Source organism: Vipera berus (assembly GCF_964194415.1).
Source record: "Vipera berus genome assembly, chromosome: 2".
Taxonomy (NCBI): Eukaryota; Metazoa; Chordata; class Lepidosauria; order Squamata; family Viperidae; genus Vipera; species Vipera berus.
In genome coordinates this window covers 87,799,086-87,815,521 of record NC_138203.1, presented here as the reverse complement: position 1 = coordinate 87,815,521, position 16,436 = coordinate 87,799,086, and positions in this window count along the sequence as shown.

The window sequence follows — 16,436 nt, the reverse complement described above, 5'->3', positions numbered from 1 at the left end:
TTTATTTAGCAGGACTGAGCAAGTCACACCAGGTTTTCAGATCACATCTTTGAATGCAATCACATTCCCAAGAGTAAATAGGACCCAATCCATCATGAAATTTGATCTGATTTTCATCTACAACAAATATTTACATATAATACAGCATTACACCCTTTTTTTAAAAAAAAAAGTCCATGTTTTCTATCAGATTGAAAATGAGAGTTTGAATAAAGCTGAGAGCTGTGTCTAAAGTTTTGAGGAGGCCTGCACAAAAGTTTGTATACTCCTATCTTAGACTCTGAAATGCCACTGCTATACAGAAAATCAATAGTACGCTAAGAAAGCAACTAATGCAGTATAAGACAGCAATGCCTCAAGGACAGTGGAAGTCAGTTATATACTGCAATTCTCTTTTAGCTTCCAGAATGCAGGCTAACCAAAAGCTTATCAGATGTCTCATAACACTGGATTTGCAGTTGGTTGAGTTCCCCACATGGACTCATTAATTCTACTTAAGATATTTTTAGCCTGTAATTGTTTGAACCAAAAAAGGGGATGAAATGACTGGTGAATGCATTCTCCAAGATGTTAGTGGAAAAGTATTTCCTATGACTTCCTAAGCACCTTTTTAAGACAGATCTCTAAAGATTAATGGGATAAATAGGAGCATAAATCAGTGTACTGTTAGCCGATGGCACAATTATATCCTGCTCAACCTGGTTGCATCTGGATCACAGTCTTTTAAGGATCAATACTTGCTTGCTGACTTTATCTTCCATAGGGTTAAAGCCCATCATAAGTGTGACTTAATCAGGTTGTTCCTCATGATGGAGGCTGGGAAGTCAGCAAGAGAGAGAAAAGGAGGACAAGGAGAATGAAAGGCTGTGTGCATGCATTTTAACAAATTGTAGTAAAAATGTCAAATATAGCTCATCTTCTCTTTCAAAAATGTGAATTCAGGCATGGGAGCCCAAAGCTGAAGGCAATGTTATTTAGTTTTCCAGACTGGTTACACAGAACGAAATCATATAGACAAAGGCAGAGTATTTCAATCACTCTTCCCAATAGGCGGAGCATGGCAGCTGCTTCACTGTTTTAGGCCAGGGGTCCCCAACCCCCCGGTCCATGGACCAGTACCGGGCTGCAGCATGCCAGCAACCGGTATTCACAAACAAGCAAAGCCCCATCTGCGGGATGCAGGCAGCACACAAAACCACGCCCCCTCCGGTCTGCGAAAAAAACCTCTTTCCACGGAACCGGTCCCTTGTGCCCAAAAGATTGGAGATCTCTGTTTTAGGCAACTGGTTTTTAGATATCCAGAAAGGGGACACAACAGTGGTGGGATTCAGCCAGTTTGCATTAGTTCGGCAGAACCAGTAGTTAATTTTTTGTTGCCCAGGCCCATAATGGACTTCCAAAAGCAGCATCCCACACAGAGAACTGATTGTTCACATATTTGAATCTCACCACTGGGACACAATGTTTATTTATTTATTACTGTTGCATTTGTGCTGCCACACTTGAAATTATCTGCCTTGAATGCAGACAAAACAAAATAAAAACAAAGAGGTCCTAGATAAGATCTTGACATTGTCTTTGGGTAGATGGGTGGGGATATACTTTTTTGTTTATTAGATTTAAAGGTAAAGGTTTCCCTTTCAGGCGTGTCCAATTGTAGGGCAGGATGCTCATCTTCGTTTCTTGGCTGAGGGAGCCAGCATTGTCTGAAGACAATTTCCATGGTCATGTGGCTAGCAATGTTTATATGGTGCACCAAATGCTGTTGCCTCCCCACCGAAGTGGCACCTATTAATCTACTTGCATTTGCATGCTTTAAAACTGCTAGGTGGGCAGGAGCTGGAGCAAGTAACGGCAGCTCACCCTGTCGTGCAGCGCTCAGGTCTTGAACCTCGGCTGTCAGCTCTGACAAGCTCAGCATCTTTAACCGCTGAGCCATCGCACCCCTTTATTAGATTTATATAGCTCCCAAACCTCAAGATGACCATCTATTTCACCCATAAGAGTAACCTTGAGAAATAAGTGGGGCTGGGAGGGAGAGAGGATAAAGGCATTCAGTAACATTAATGTCCAAGATGGATTTGATCTGGAGTCTCCTTGCTCCTACTTCAATAGTGTAACTATCTCCTTACATACACTATGAGAGACACATTGTTCTACTTTAAACAGAATATTTCATGTTCTGGGATGATCCAGAAACAAAGGAAGAACAAGGCACACTAGAAGAACTTTAGATCTAATTCTGCTGCTTATTTTTTCCCAGACCCAGTTGGCGTTCTAGACTGTGCATGACGCCAGCCTCTCCTAGAACTATGGCATTCTTTTAAAATCTGTTATAACTGCATGTTTTTACTGATGGATAAACTATTTCAATCCAGGAAAGTAAACTAGAAACACCGACTATTTGATGTGATAGATTGTGCCCTAGCAGAAGCAGAGGGGAAAAATTTTGGCATCACAGAGAGAGGCCTGGATTAAGAGGTGGCATAATCCAAACAGCTAACTGAGGGGGGCGGGGAGAGATAAAGCAATTCAGGATAGCCACACCCTAGAATATCTCAGTACCTAGTAGGTAAGAAAGTTACAGCTTTAGTTTGCCAAGATTTTGACCATGAAGTATAAGCAGATAAAGAATTGGATTCTTAACAATTAATGAATTTATTAAAAATTGAACTGTGGTCCAATATGTTGTTGTTGTTAGTTGCGAAGTCGTGTCTGACCCATCGTGACCCTATGGACAATGTTCCTCCAGGCCTTCCTGTCCTTTACCATCTTCTGGAGTCCATTTAGGCTCACGCCTACTGCTTCAGTGACTCCATCCAGCCACCTCATTCTCTGTCGTCCCTTTCTTCTCTTGCCCTCAACCTTTCCCAGCATTAGGCTCTTCTCTAGTGAGTCCTTCCTTCTCATTAGGTGGCCAAAGTATTTGAGTTTCAACTTCAGGATCTGGCCTTCTAAAGAGCAATCAGAGTCGATCTCCTCTAGGACTGACCGGTTTGATTGCCTTGCAGTCCAAGGGACTCGCAGGAGTCTTCTCCAGCACCATAGTTCAAAGGCCTCAATTCTTTGGTGCTCAGCCTTTCTTATGATCCAACTTTCACAGCCATACATTACAACTGGGAAGAACATAGCCTTGACTGTACGCACTTTTTTTGACAGGATGATGTCTCTGCTTTTTAATGTGCTGTCTAGATTTGCCATGGCTTTCCTCCCCAGGAGCAAGCGTCTTTTAATTTCTTGGCTACAGTCCCCATCTGCAGTGATCTTGGAGCCCAGGAAAATAAAATCTGTCACTACCTCCATTTCCCCCCCATCTATTTGCCAGGAATTGAGAGGGCCGGATGCCATGATCTTGGTTTTCTTAATGTTTAGTTTCAATCCAACTTTTGCACTCTCCTTCTTCACCCGCAACAAGAGGCTCTTTAGTTCCTCTTCACTTTCTGCCATTAGAGTGGTATCATCTGCATATCTTAGGTTGTTGATATTTCTCCTGGCAATCTTAATTCCAACTTTTGATTCATCTAACCCTGCCTTTCTCATGATATGCTCTGCATATAAGTTAAAAAGGCAGGGCGACAGTATACAGCGTTGCCGCACCCCTTTCCCAATTTCGAACCAATCAGTGGTTCCGTGTCCAGTTCTCACTGTTGCTTCTTGACCTGCATATAGGTTTCTCAAGAGACAAATAAGATGGTCTGGTACTCCCATCTCTTTAAGAACTTGCCACAGTTTGTTGTGATCCACACAATCAAATGCTTTAGCATAGTCAATGAAGCAGATGTTTTTCTGGAACTCCCTAGCTTTCTCCATGATCCAGCGTATGTTGGCAATTTGATCTCTAGTTCCTTATTGGCAAGAAGATTAAAAAGCAAACACTTTGAAGTTAATCTTCATTAGTATCCTGAGTGCTGCTTTGCTTTGTCTGCTCAATATCCGGGGTGTGGTGTGTGTGTGTGTGTGTGTCAATGACAGCAAAGCTTGGTCCTCAATTGACTAAGCCTTGGAGCTTACCTAGGTGGGCAGCTCGTGTCCGTTTGTTTTTAAATCCACCGAAAGACAGAAAATCTAGTGGCTTTCTCTTTTCTCTCCTAATATCCTTCTGTTTGCCTGGTATAAAGTTCCTAATCAGAGCAGCCTTACTGAGTGTGAAGAGGCCGCCTTCGGTATGTTAAAACTGATATTTGAAAGGAGAGAGAGTGAAGTTACCCATCTGAAAGAGCAGAAGAGCAGTTTGCCATCCAGCAAAGCAAATGAACTCCCACGAAACACAGAAACGAAGCAACGGATTTGCAACACTGCAGAAAAAAAGACAGTAGGGGAAGCATCAGCTTGTTAGTGCTTACATGAAAGCATTGCTTCCTAGGAAGTGCTTACGTGAAAGCATTGCTTCCTAGGAAGGAATGGTTAGGGGACATCTGGAACTGGTTAGGGGACATCTGGTGCTGGTGATGACCTATAAAGCCCTAAATGGCATGAGTCCGGATTACCTTAGGGAGCACCTGCTGCCAGCATCAGCTTCCCATCATCCTGTGCGCACCCACAGGGAGGGCCTCCTTAGGGTTCTGCCGGTTAGAGATTGCTGGTGGGTGATTCCCAGGGGGAGGGCGTTCTCTGTGGGTGCGCCCACCCTTTGGAACCAACTGCGGATGGAGCTTCGGACTGCCCCCGACCTTCGCTCGTTTCGCCGGGACTTAAAAACCTGGTTGTTTGAATTGAATCCCTGGACTGAGGGATTTTAAATTAAATTAAATTAAATTAAATTAAAATTTCAGTTTTAATGTTATCTTTAATTTTGTGGGCTTGTATTAATTTAATTCTATTTTATTCTCTCTTTTTGTATTGTTTTTAACTTGCCCTGTGAACCGCCCTGAGTCCTTCGGGAATAGGGCGGTATATAAATTCAATAAATAAATAAATAAATAAATAAATAATAAACTTTGAAAGATCTTGCAACTGTTTCCCTCGCCAAGGAAAAAATCTCTTTCCAGCGTCTCTTTTCAGTTCCCTTTATCCTTTCTGTACTAAACTAGCTGTAACAATCCCTCTCTAAAAATGCCCAAGTCTAGGCTGTCTCGTGTAGTACAGCGAGTCCTTGACCTACAAAAATTCATTTAGTGACCTTTCAAAGTCACAACGGCACTAAAAAGAGGGACTTATGATGATTTTTCACAGTTGCAACCTTTGTAGCATTTCCGTGATCCTGTCCTCAAAATTAAGACGCTTGGCAACTGGTTCATACTTACGACCATTGCTGTGTCCCAAGGTCATGTGATCCCCTTTTGCAAACTTCTGACAAGCAAAGTCAATGGGGGAAGCCAGATTCTCTTAACAACTGGCTTATTAACTTATCAACTGCAGTGATTCGCTTAAGAACTGTGGCAAGAAAGGTCGTAAAATGGGGCAAACCCATTTAACAAATGTCTCACTTCATGAGACAAATTTTGGGCTTAATTGTGATCGTAAGTTGAGGACTGCCTGTATAGCACAGAAATATAGAAATAATAGTAACCCACTAGAACATGGGAGAAAGCACTCACACATAGATTTTTTTCATTTGATTTTTGTAGCGTTTTATGTATTTATTTTAAAAAAGCATTTCCTCACCCCTTATAGGGAGATATATTAAAAAAAATCCCTAACTGTCTAGGGTCCAGTGTTTTCTGGATGTTTTGAGTCAGTCTGTTTTTTTTTAAAAAAGAACCTCTGACATAAACATCAAGAATTTATCCTTCAGGGTCCTAAAGATATATTTCTAGCCTTTTATACTCATCTCCACATTCAGGGAAGGGAAAGGAGAAAAGACTTGGTCTACCATTTTGAACCCCTGTTTCTCAAAGTCTGCATGATGATTGTCTGTAAAGAGATTCTATGACACTAATTCACAGGATTAGGATGTTCTATGACATGATCAAGGATCCTGTGAAACTGGGATTCTCAATTATATGAAAAACCGTACATGTTACAGGCACACAATCTTTTGGGGGGTCAAGAGCCCCATATGAATGTTGCCAATGATTTAGCGGTCAAATGGAGATAGGATAAGAGGAAAAGGGATCAAAGTCGATCAGAAGGTCAGCAGTTTGGCGAGTCGAATCCCGAGTGCCGCGTAACAGAGTGAGCGCCTGTTACTCGTTCCAGCTTCTGCCAACCTTGCAGTTCGAAAGCATGTAAAATGCAAGTAGAAAAATAGGGACCACTCCGGTGGGAAGGTAACAGCGTTCCGTGCGCCTTTGGCGTCTAGTCATGCCGGCCACACGACCACGGAGACATCCTCGGACAAGTGCTGACTCTTCGGCTTTGAAACAGAGATGAGCACCGGCCCCTAGAGTCGGAAACGACTAGCACGCATGTGCGGGGGAACCTTTACCTTTACCTTTTATATTCACATGTTGACCTCTGTCTCTTTCCTTCGCTGATCCAACCTTGATCCTAATTGTAGCTTACTAATGAAAATGGCAGCATCTAGTTTCTTGTATGTGTTTATTTTTTTATTTTATTTTGCTCTACTTGTTGATGCTTATTCACATATTCATAGAATTGGGAGAGAAATATCACGATGGTTACATCCCTTTAGACATTGACCATGTTTTTGGTGTGGTTATCGTTTGCAATTTCTGATAATCAAAACGCTAGGGGAAAAAAAAGAGTTTAAGATTTTACTGAAATCAGTATGAGTGAATGAATGCCACTTCAGCACGAGATGAATAAACTAGATCTGAAGTACCTCTGACTGCCACGGAGCTTAGCTATTTTGTATCAACATGCTTTCCTATCTTTATTTTACTCATCTTCCCAAGCCAGTCTGTGAACGAAGTTATTAGTATTCCTCTCATACAGACTAAGGAATTGAAGCTAAGGCAGTGATTTAAAGAAGGCCACCCAGTCAGTCCACAAGGAACTGGTGCTTGAGCCAATAATCTCCGAGGTCTTCACTAGATGCTTTCGTCCATTAATTTCATTCTAATGACTTTCAGATTGTTGATTTTCGGAGAGAAGTGCTGCTGATAAAGGGGCAGCTCTTTCCCCACTTTTTGCAGGAAGCACAGTCCGAAAAACAATATCAGGGAGCCTTTTATATAATTAACTGAGCTTTAGACAGTTTAAAGTTTATCTCGAGCCTGCTTTTGCATTTTCTTCTTTGTATTTTTTCTCAGCCTTATTTTGCAGATTTGATTCTGACACCACTAAAACTCTTCCTTATAAATTTAGAGTGTGTGTGTATGTCTCATACATACATACATATACATATGTATGTGTGTGTCTCATACATATATGTCATATATATATATATATATATATATATATATATATATATATATATATATATATATATATATATATATATATATAGAGAGAGAGAGAGAGAGAGAGAGAGAGAGAGAGAGAGAGAGAGAGAGAGAAGAGATACAAAGAGTTTGGTATTTTAAAACTGCTGTTTTTGTTTTTGATAATGTCTAGCCTCATTTTTTTCATTAAATGTCCATTGATAGTGCAAACCAATAAGGGACGCGGTGGCTCAGTGGGTTAGGACGCTGAGCTTGTTGATCAGAAGGTCGGCAGTTTGGCGGGTCGAATCCCGAGTGCCGCGTAGCAGAGTGAGCGCCTGTTACTCGTCCCGGCTTCTGCCAACCTAGCAGTTCGAAAGCACGTAAAAATGCAAGTAGAAAAATAGGGACCACTCTGGTGGGAAGGTAACAGTGTTCCGTGCACCTTTGGCGTCCAGTCATGCCGGCCACATGACCACGGAGACTACATGTTCCTTCTGATGCAAAAGGCAAATACAATGATGAATATTATTTTGAATGCAGCTCTGTGAGACTTCCTTACCATTTTCTTGCATTGACCTAAACTGGCAGGAGATGAAATAACATTTTGTTTTAATTTTGGCTGACACAGGTTTTTGGAAGTTTTGTGATATTGCTACATCCCAGCTACATATAGCACATAAACATCAACCAAAAAACAAGCTATCCACAAACAAACTCACTTGGAGTGATGGGGTGAGAGGTCTGATAACTCAGAGTCCTGAGTCCTCAGAGTTTAAAAATGAAACACCTGTTCTGATCCCCTTTAGCAAAGCTACCTGGAAAGGAAGGAATCTGTTTTCTTTTCTTTCTTTTTTTTTTAAAAAAAGTAGTCACTTCATTATTTATTTTCAGGCACGGGAAAACAATTTGTAAGTCACATGTTCCATCCTCACTTCAAGACTGTCTTACAAATCCAGAACTAACTTCTTATTTGCCATGATGTCAAGGACAGGTCTTGCTGTCAGATAGACCTTGAACAATATGTTTTGAAGGACAGAAGGTTCTTCTGAAGAATATTCACTGACTATGTCATCATTTGAGATTTACAGAATATTTGAGTACATTCCTGGAGACCAGGATGCTAACCTGAGCAAGCTCTAGTGAAGCAGCTATTTGTAATCTAGCAGAAGGTTGTTAAAGGAAATGGGGGGGGGGGGAGACAGCGAGGGACTAAGTCTCAGAAAGCTCATGAAGTGAGTCAATGCAAATGAAGTCACACTTCTAAAATTATCATTCATCGCTCCCTTTAAACTTACCTGCTGCCCTGAGGTAAGAAGATTCAGTTGAACTGAAAATGGAGGGATATAATGCTATCCTTTATCAGACAGCAAAATATCTTGGATAAGTGCTTTGAAACATGAGGCTGGCAGAAGTCAGGTAGCAAGTAAACCACTGAAGAAATGGAGGCAGCAGAAAGTTCATCAATGGTGTCACAGATGTCCATGGAAAGGGTGTGAAAAAAAACCTTCATTGGGATGTTGTGACATAAACTCATCCTTTGTCTAGAAGTAGAAAAAAAAGTGGGCAGATGAACAAAAACAATCTCAGAGTTCCAAAATCAACCAGGTACAGTGTGAGTCAGGGATGCCTGCAAATTATTGGGGAAATCCCTAAGTGCTTCTGAAGAACTTTTGGCATTTGGACCAGATCAATTTAATGCACAGGTGTCAAACTGGTGGCCCATGGGCCAGATGCGTCACACACAGGCCACGCCCACCCTGGCTCCGCAAAGGCAAAAAAAGTCACAATACGTTATGTGATGCCATCGAGTTTGACACCCGTGATGCAATGGATCCCTTGTTCTTGCAGAGGCTCACAATGACTTTGATCCACAATCTGACCTGATGGTTATGTGTATATTGTTTTCTAGACCTAGGCGCACCCACAAGCAAATATTTTGAGACAGTGCTTCTGCTCCTTGAGAAAATTTAACATACGATTACAACAACTCTTAACCGCTACCCCTGTTATTTTGATTTCTGAAGGATCTGAAATGTAGAAGGCAGGTTTATTGCTTTTCCCCATTGTTGCTCATGTAGGTCTCAGTAATATCTGCCAAACCTACAGTATAAAATCTTCTGTTATTATAGTGCAGATGGACATCAAGTTACTTTGTACAAAGCAGCTATATATATTAGTAGCAGCCTGAGTCTAAGGCATACATTAATTTGGTCACCGATGCTCAGGGCTGGGGCAACCGGCTTCAAAAGAGGTGTATCAAATGCAAGTTGCCCTTCTCCTACCTCCAAAACACCTGTTTCTGCCCATAGGATCCTTCCATCACTGTAGAAAGCAGAAATAGTCTCTTCCCAAACTTATGCCTTATCCATGCCACCAACATCACTTCCCAGCTCCAGGGAACTTCTTCAGGCTTGACCTGGCTTTACTTACCATAATAACAGCACAACCTTAACAATCACTCTTGTGCTCTTTGTTATGTATCCAGGTGAAGGGAACACATACACACTTACATAGCAGTCACCACCAGGGGGCGTTGCACTGTAACTGTTTTGGCGGGAACCCAGTTCTGGCGGGAAACAGTGGTTCAAACCAATTGGCCGGCTGCTCACCTGGTCCGGTATAAAAGGAGGGCAGGTAACCCCTATTCCCCCAGTACAGTCACTACCATCGAATAAAGATCTGCCATGCTGTACTCATCGTCTCGGCGTCTTTCCTGCTGCCTAGAACCCACTACACAATACTCTTTATCTCAGCTTAGTTACCACCTAACTTAAAACAACCCCATGTTTCTCTTCCCTCACTGCACACATTATTATCTACATAAACGTACTCCCTGTTCTCTAGGCCTAACAATGCACCAGAAGGAACGGTTCTCCCATCCTCCATTCTCTTGCTCTGGGTGGACCTTCTTCAGCATTCTCCAGGTCTCACCAGAGGAATATACCCATATCAATTCTTAGAAGTTCAGGCCTGGTTTCTCAAGTCTGGTTGATCGTTCAAAGTGACTGGAGTCTCTTTCAGGCTCCAAAGGTTGGTGCTTATCGCCACAATGTTCTTGCTGCTTCCCCCCTCTGATTGCTTGAATGTTGTTGTTTTTCTTAATGGCCTAGTAGAGCTTGCAGATTCAGGACTTGATGCTTAGCATCTCACAATTAAATGGCAACCACCACGTTTCTCCAGTGATTGCTCAACTAGAGGATGCCGGACAGACAGATTACACGCTGCTGATGTCTCCATCACTGCCTGACAGTGACTTCTCACGTGTAACTTTTCCTAAGACAAGGTTGGCTAATGTTGGCTTGGATTTTCCTTTCTTCCATCCAGCCTCTTGTTCCTTGGCTGTTTCCATTCCTCTCCAACTTGTCAGACCAGCTCAGACTCTGATGAGGAAACTGACAACAAGCAGCCAGTCCAAGAACTGCAGGCAGAGGGGGATATCCTGGTCTCAGAAGATGAGTCTGAACTCACAGCCTCTCCTAGTGCAAGGGTTCACTATCTGGGGAGGAGAGGACAGGAAAGACTTTCTGCAAGTCTTCTTGTAAGAATGGGACTTCAGCCTCCCAAGTAAGCAATGCCTGGACTATTTCTATTTTAAGAGGAGCAATGAACTCAAGCCTCTCTCCCCGCCCCCCACCCCACTTTGGCATTCATTAACCTAGACTCGTGTGCCTTGCTTTTTGATTTGAAGTCTTGTGACTTGACTTTGGACCTGGACCAGCTGACAACCTTTCCATGACATTTGTACTCTTGGACTTTGCTGGACCACTCTTGTACCTGCTATTCTGAATTTGGATTCTCCCTCAGTGCAAACTTGCTGGTTTCGTGGAGACGTGATTTTCTTCTGTGTGTCTGTGTGTTTCCACACTAACATTGGCAAACGTATTGTCGGGCCTCGGGAGCCCGACACTCGAGGGGGGGCCCCTTCAACCTCCCGGCACCCCCTGCCCTCCGGCCGCCGGACTCACCTGGCTCCTCGGCGGCCCGTAAAGCACCGGGGACCGCGCCGCCGCCTCAGCTGCTTCCGGACGCGCTGCGGCTGCCGTCTTCGCCCGGCGGCGCGCCTAAGCAGGGCTCCCCGGCTCGGAAGGCTCCGGGGACCGCGCCGCCGGCTCAACTGCTCCCGGACGCGCCGCGGCTGCCGTCTTCGCCCGGCGGCACGTCTGAGCAGGGCTCCTCGGCTCCAAAGGCTCCGAAGACCGCGCCGCCGCTTCAGCTGCCCCCGGACACGCCGCGGCTGCCGTCTTCGCCTGGCGGCGCGTCTGCGCGGGGTTCCCCGGCCTACGGCGTGTCCGGTAGAGGCCCGGACCAACCCTGCCTCTCGGCGGCCTGGGAGGCTTTGGGAGCTTCGGCCGCGCAGCAGAAGGCTTCAGAGAACCCGCCGGTGCGGCTGTCTCCTCCGGCCGACGCCATGCCTGCGCGGGACTATGTTATTCGGGAGCCGGCGAGGCCGTTAGGGGACGGGTCCCTCCCCGCCGTGGTGCCCGGGTGGCTGGGGGCCTTGTGCATGGGCGACGACAGGGGGGTTCGGAGTTGGGCGCGGCAGGGAGGGGGTGAGGGGGTGGAGCACGGTGGTGGCAAGGCACGGGAGAGAGCTTACCTGACTGGGCATCGGGCGAAGGGCCTTGTAGGGGAGGGGTGGGGAAGTTATAGGGAATGGGAGGGCGTGGGCGTGTTTGGGTGGAGTATGGGTGGGGTTTTCGGGTGTGTATATAGTAGCGTTGGCTGCAGGTAGCGGCCAACGCTGGCTTTGATTCTTGTTGCGGCTGTCGCCTTGGAGAATAAAGTGCTTGCAGATCGCAGCGGAGGTCTCTCGTTCCTGTGTTCAGCACCCTGCCCTGCTTGCTGCAGGACGAGCTTTGACAGAAAGCCAGCGTTGCCCATAGCATTGCGGCCTTTCTGCCTTTCTGCTGTGTTTCGCTTTGAGTGCCATGGCAGAGGGCTTGCAAGGAGCCGCCTTGGATACTGGATTGGAGGAGGCCGGCGTGGCCGGGGCGGAGGCAACACCATCCGAGGAGAGGGAAGTGGAGGACGCCCAGCCAGCTGTGCGGCCTAAAATGCGGGAAGCTCCACCAGCAGACCCTGCGGTGGAGTCCCAGGGTGCTAGCAGCCAGACCCTGGGGGGGGAGTGGTGGCTGAGCTCAGTCCTGGGCCGCACGGGACACGAGCAAGGGCGAACGGGCCGGCCCAGTGGGGCTCCACTGGGTTGGAGGGAGCGCCGGCTGACCGATGACGACGGCGAGGAATGGAGCTATTCAACCGCCCCGGGTAGCCAGACCATGGACGTGCTACGGGATAGGTTCGGAGAGGTCGGGGCACGTGACAGCGGTTCCTGGGCGGCCATGGGCCCTGAAGGAGACACAGGCCGGTGGTCTCTTGGGGGGGCACCCAGTCAGCCAGCGACGTCTCGTTTCCGACTGGCCAGCCCGAAGTTCAAGGCGCCCGGGGAGGGTGGCGTTCGGCCCTCATCCACACGAGCACAAGGGGGGCGAGAAACATGGCCAACACCCGACCGGGCCCCTGGTCATCCAGCACCCAGGTTGGCGGGGGCGTCCCAGGCCCAAGCCCCTTCATCTGTTGGGCATTGGGGTCCGGGTGTGGTATGGGGACCCCCACCGCTCACCGCAACCTTCGATGGCCACCCCGACCGCCTGGCTATGTTCCTGGGTCAAGTGATTAACCATCTGGACGGGTATGCCCAGGCCTACACATCACAGTGGGCGATGGTGGTGGCGGTCACCGCATGCCTTCAGGGAGAGGCTGCAACCTGGGCAGCGGATCTTTACAGTGACCACGCCCGTGAACTCGGCGACGTTGGGCTATTCCTGGATGCCCTGCGCGTCCGGTTCGAAGATGTTTCCCGTATGCACCGTGCGGAAGCCGAGGTCTTAACCATCAGGCAGCGAGGACGGCCAGCGGAGCAGTACGTGCACGAGTTCCGCAGGGTTGCGGGCAGGTTGCGCTCGTGGCCTGAGCGCTTGCTGGTGCACCACTTTCGGGCCGGCCTTGATGGAGCTCTCCGGCGGGCATGTGTGGTGAGGGGGGTCCCGGCACGGCTTCAGGACTGGTTCAGGGTGGCGGTGGAGCTAGATATTGGTTTGCAGGACACCCGGGGCAGGCCTGAAGCGGGCCCTGAAGCATGGAGGGCCGCGGGAGAGCCGAAAGTCGAGGGCCGGAAGCCTGGGCCGGCGGTGTCACAACCCGCCCCCCTACCGGCGCCCCGTCCAACGTTTTGCTGCTTCCGATGTGACCAACCGGGCCACCGGGCAGTGGACTGCCCGTTACCACCGCCCCGGCCAGGGCCCAACCCTCCGGTGGCACGGGTCCCAACTCCCAGGAGAACCGCAGAGCGCTCCAGAACAGCGTACCAGGTGGCCGACAAGACACCCCGAACGTCAACCCCGATGCGCCCAGAGGGGCCGGCGGATGGGCGGACCGATACATCCGACGGGTCTGAGGACCACGAGTATGAGGAGGACCCAATGGTAAGTGCTCCAGTGTGCCCTTTTGTGTTGCCTGTGACGTTGATAAGTCCACAAACAGGCGAAAGGAGGGAATGTAAAGCTTTGATCGATACAGGTAGCACGCGCTGCCTTATCAGCCTGGTAACGGCGAGGGAGGCTGGCATCCCCCTTCAGCGGCTCCCCAAACCTCTCCGGTTCCAGCAGGTGGACGGGTCCCTTCTGGGCGGGGCACCCATCACGCATGTGACGGCACCGGTGAGGATGGAGTTAGGTACACACTGGGAGACCCTACGGTTTGTCGTGGTGCCGTCCATGACGGAGGCGGTCATCCTGGGGCTCACATGGTTGGACAGATGGGGTCCCACAGTCTGGTGGGAGGGGGGGCCGACACCTTCATCTAGGGACGGGGCCCCAGCCCCCTGCAAAGCATACCTTCATGGGTCCGGAGGGGGCCGGTGGGCCTGAGAGGGCCGCGGGGGTGGGAGTTGGGCGTGAGATACAGGTGCCACGGGAGTACGGCGATCTAGCTGACGTCTTCGACGAGAAAGAGTGTGATGCCCTGCCGCCCCACCGCCCCACGGATTGTGCCATTGAACTGGAGCCAGGGGCGAAACTGCCGAAACCCCGCATGTACACAATGGCACCCCGGGAGATGCAGGAGCTTCGACAATACATAGATAAGAACCTGCGGAGGGGGTTCATCCAGCCTGCCCGGTCCAAGATGGCGGCCTCTGTCCTGTTCAGGGAGAAGAAGGATGGGACCCTAAGACTATGCGTGGATTACCGGGGGGTTAATGCGGTGTGTGTGGAGCACTTGTACCCCCTCCCTCTGGTGAAGGACCTTTTGGCCCATTTGGCTACGGGCCGGGTGTTCACCAAATTAGACCTCAGGGAGGCGTACTACCGTGTCCGGATCAAAGCCGGTGATGAGTGGAAGACGGCTTTCAATTGCCCGCTGGGGAGCTTCCAGTTCAGGGTAATGCCGTTTGGTCTGCAGGGAGCCCCCGCGGTCTTCATGCAATTGATTAACCAAGTCCTGCATGAACATTTGTACCGGGGGGTCCTAGTCTACCTTGATGACATCCTTATATATATGCCAACGCTGGAGGAGCATGTTGCCTTAGTTCGGTGTGTACTGGCCAAACTGAGGGACGCCCAATTATATGTGAAGCTCTCCAAATGTGAGTTTCACAAGCCCCGGTTGGACTATTTGGGATATCGGGTGTCCTCAAACGGGGTGGAGATGGACCCAGGAAAGGTGGAGGCCATCCAACAGTGGCAAGCCCCACGAACCCGGAAACAGTTGCAGAGCTTCCTGGGTTTCGCTAATTTTTACCGTCAGTTTATTCCGAACTTCGCTTCCATAGCCTTGCCGCTCACAGACCTATTGCGGACAAAGCAAATGGCAACACCGCCGCGGCCAGGGCAAAAGTTAGCGTGGACCACTACATGCCAGCAGGCTTTTGAGATGCTCAAGGCACAATTTGCTAAGGAGCCCGTCCTGCGACACCCGAACCCTGACCTGCCCTACGTAGTGCAGGCTGATGCGAGTGACGTGGCTGTTGGAGCTGTCCTTCTGCAACAGCATGCGATGGGGGAGCTGCGGCCCTGCGCTTACGCCTCCAAGAAACTGACCACCGCGGAGAAGGCTTGGGCTATCTGGGAGAAAGAGGCTTTCGCGGTCCGCTGGGCCTTGGGGACTTGGAGACACCTTCTGGAGGGGGCTAGCCAAGAGTTCGAGGTATGGACGGACCATAAAAACCTGGAAGCCCTGCAGACACCCCGCCATCTGTCCCCGAAGCACGTGCGATGGGCCCAGTACTTTCAGCGCTTCCGGTTCCGTCTCAAGTATGTGCCCGGGGGTAGAAACTTCCTGGCGGACGCCTTGTCACGGCTACCACAATACGATTGTCGGAAAGAGGAGGTAGTACAGGCACTGGTACCGCCACCCCGGCCGGCGGAGGGGGCGGAGCACAGGGCCAACGCCTTGACGGACGACTTCCTGCGGACCTGTAAGGGAGCGTTGGCGACTGATGAATGGATGCAGGCGCACTCCGATACCCTCTCGTTGCGGGACGGCTTAGCTTGGCACGGGGTCAGGCTGTATGTGCCTGCGGCGGCACGGGATCAAGCGCTTTATCAATGCCATGACGCCAGGCAGGCAGGCCATTACGGGTTCGTAAAAACCCTACATTTGGCCCGCCGCCAGTTCTGGTGGCCAACCATGAGGCGAGACATTGAGAGCCACATGCAGAAATGCCGCGTTTGCGCAACCACCAAGTCCTCCACCAACAAACCGGCAGGCCTTCTGCAACAGGTGGCAGACCCCGTGCGACCTTGGCAGGACATTGCCATGGACTTTGTGGTCGAACTACCGGAAAGCAGGGGGTACAACGTTTTGTGGACAGTAGTGGACTTATTCTCGAAACAGGCCCACTTTATCCCCTGCAAGGGGTTGCCTTCGGCCCGTCGGCTGGCCTGGCTGTTTGTCCAACACATTTACCGACTCCACGGGGTGCCACGACGTATCATCTCGGACCGTGGGGTACAATTCACGGCCCGGTTCTGGAAGGATTTCGTACGTTACATCGGAGCAACACAGGGCCTGAGCTCGGCGTACCACCCAAGCACAAACGGAGCTGCGGAACGTGCAAACACGGCGGTGGAGCGATACCTGCGTTGTTACGTTTCATACCAGCAATCTGAA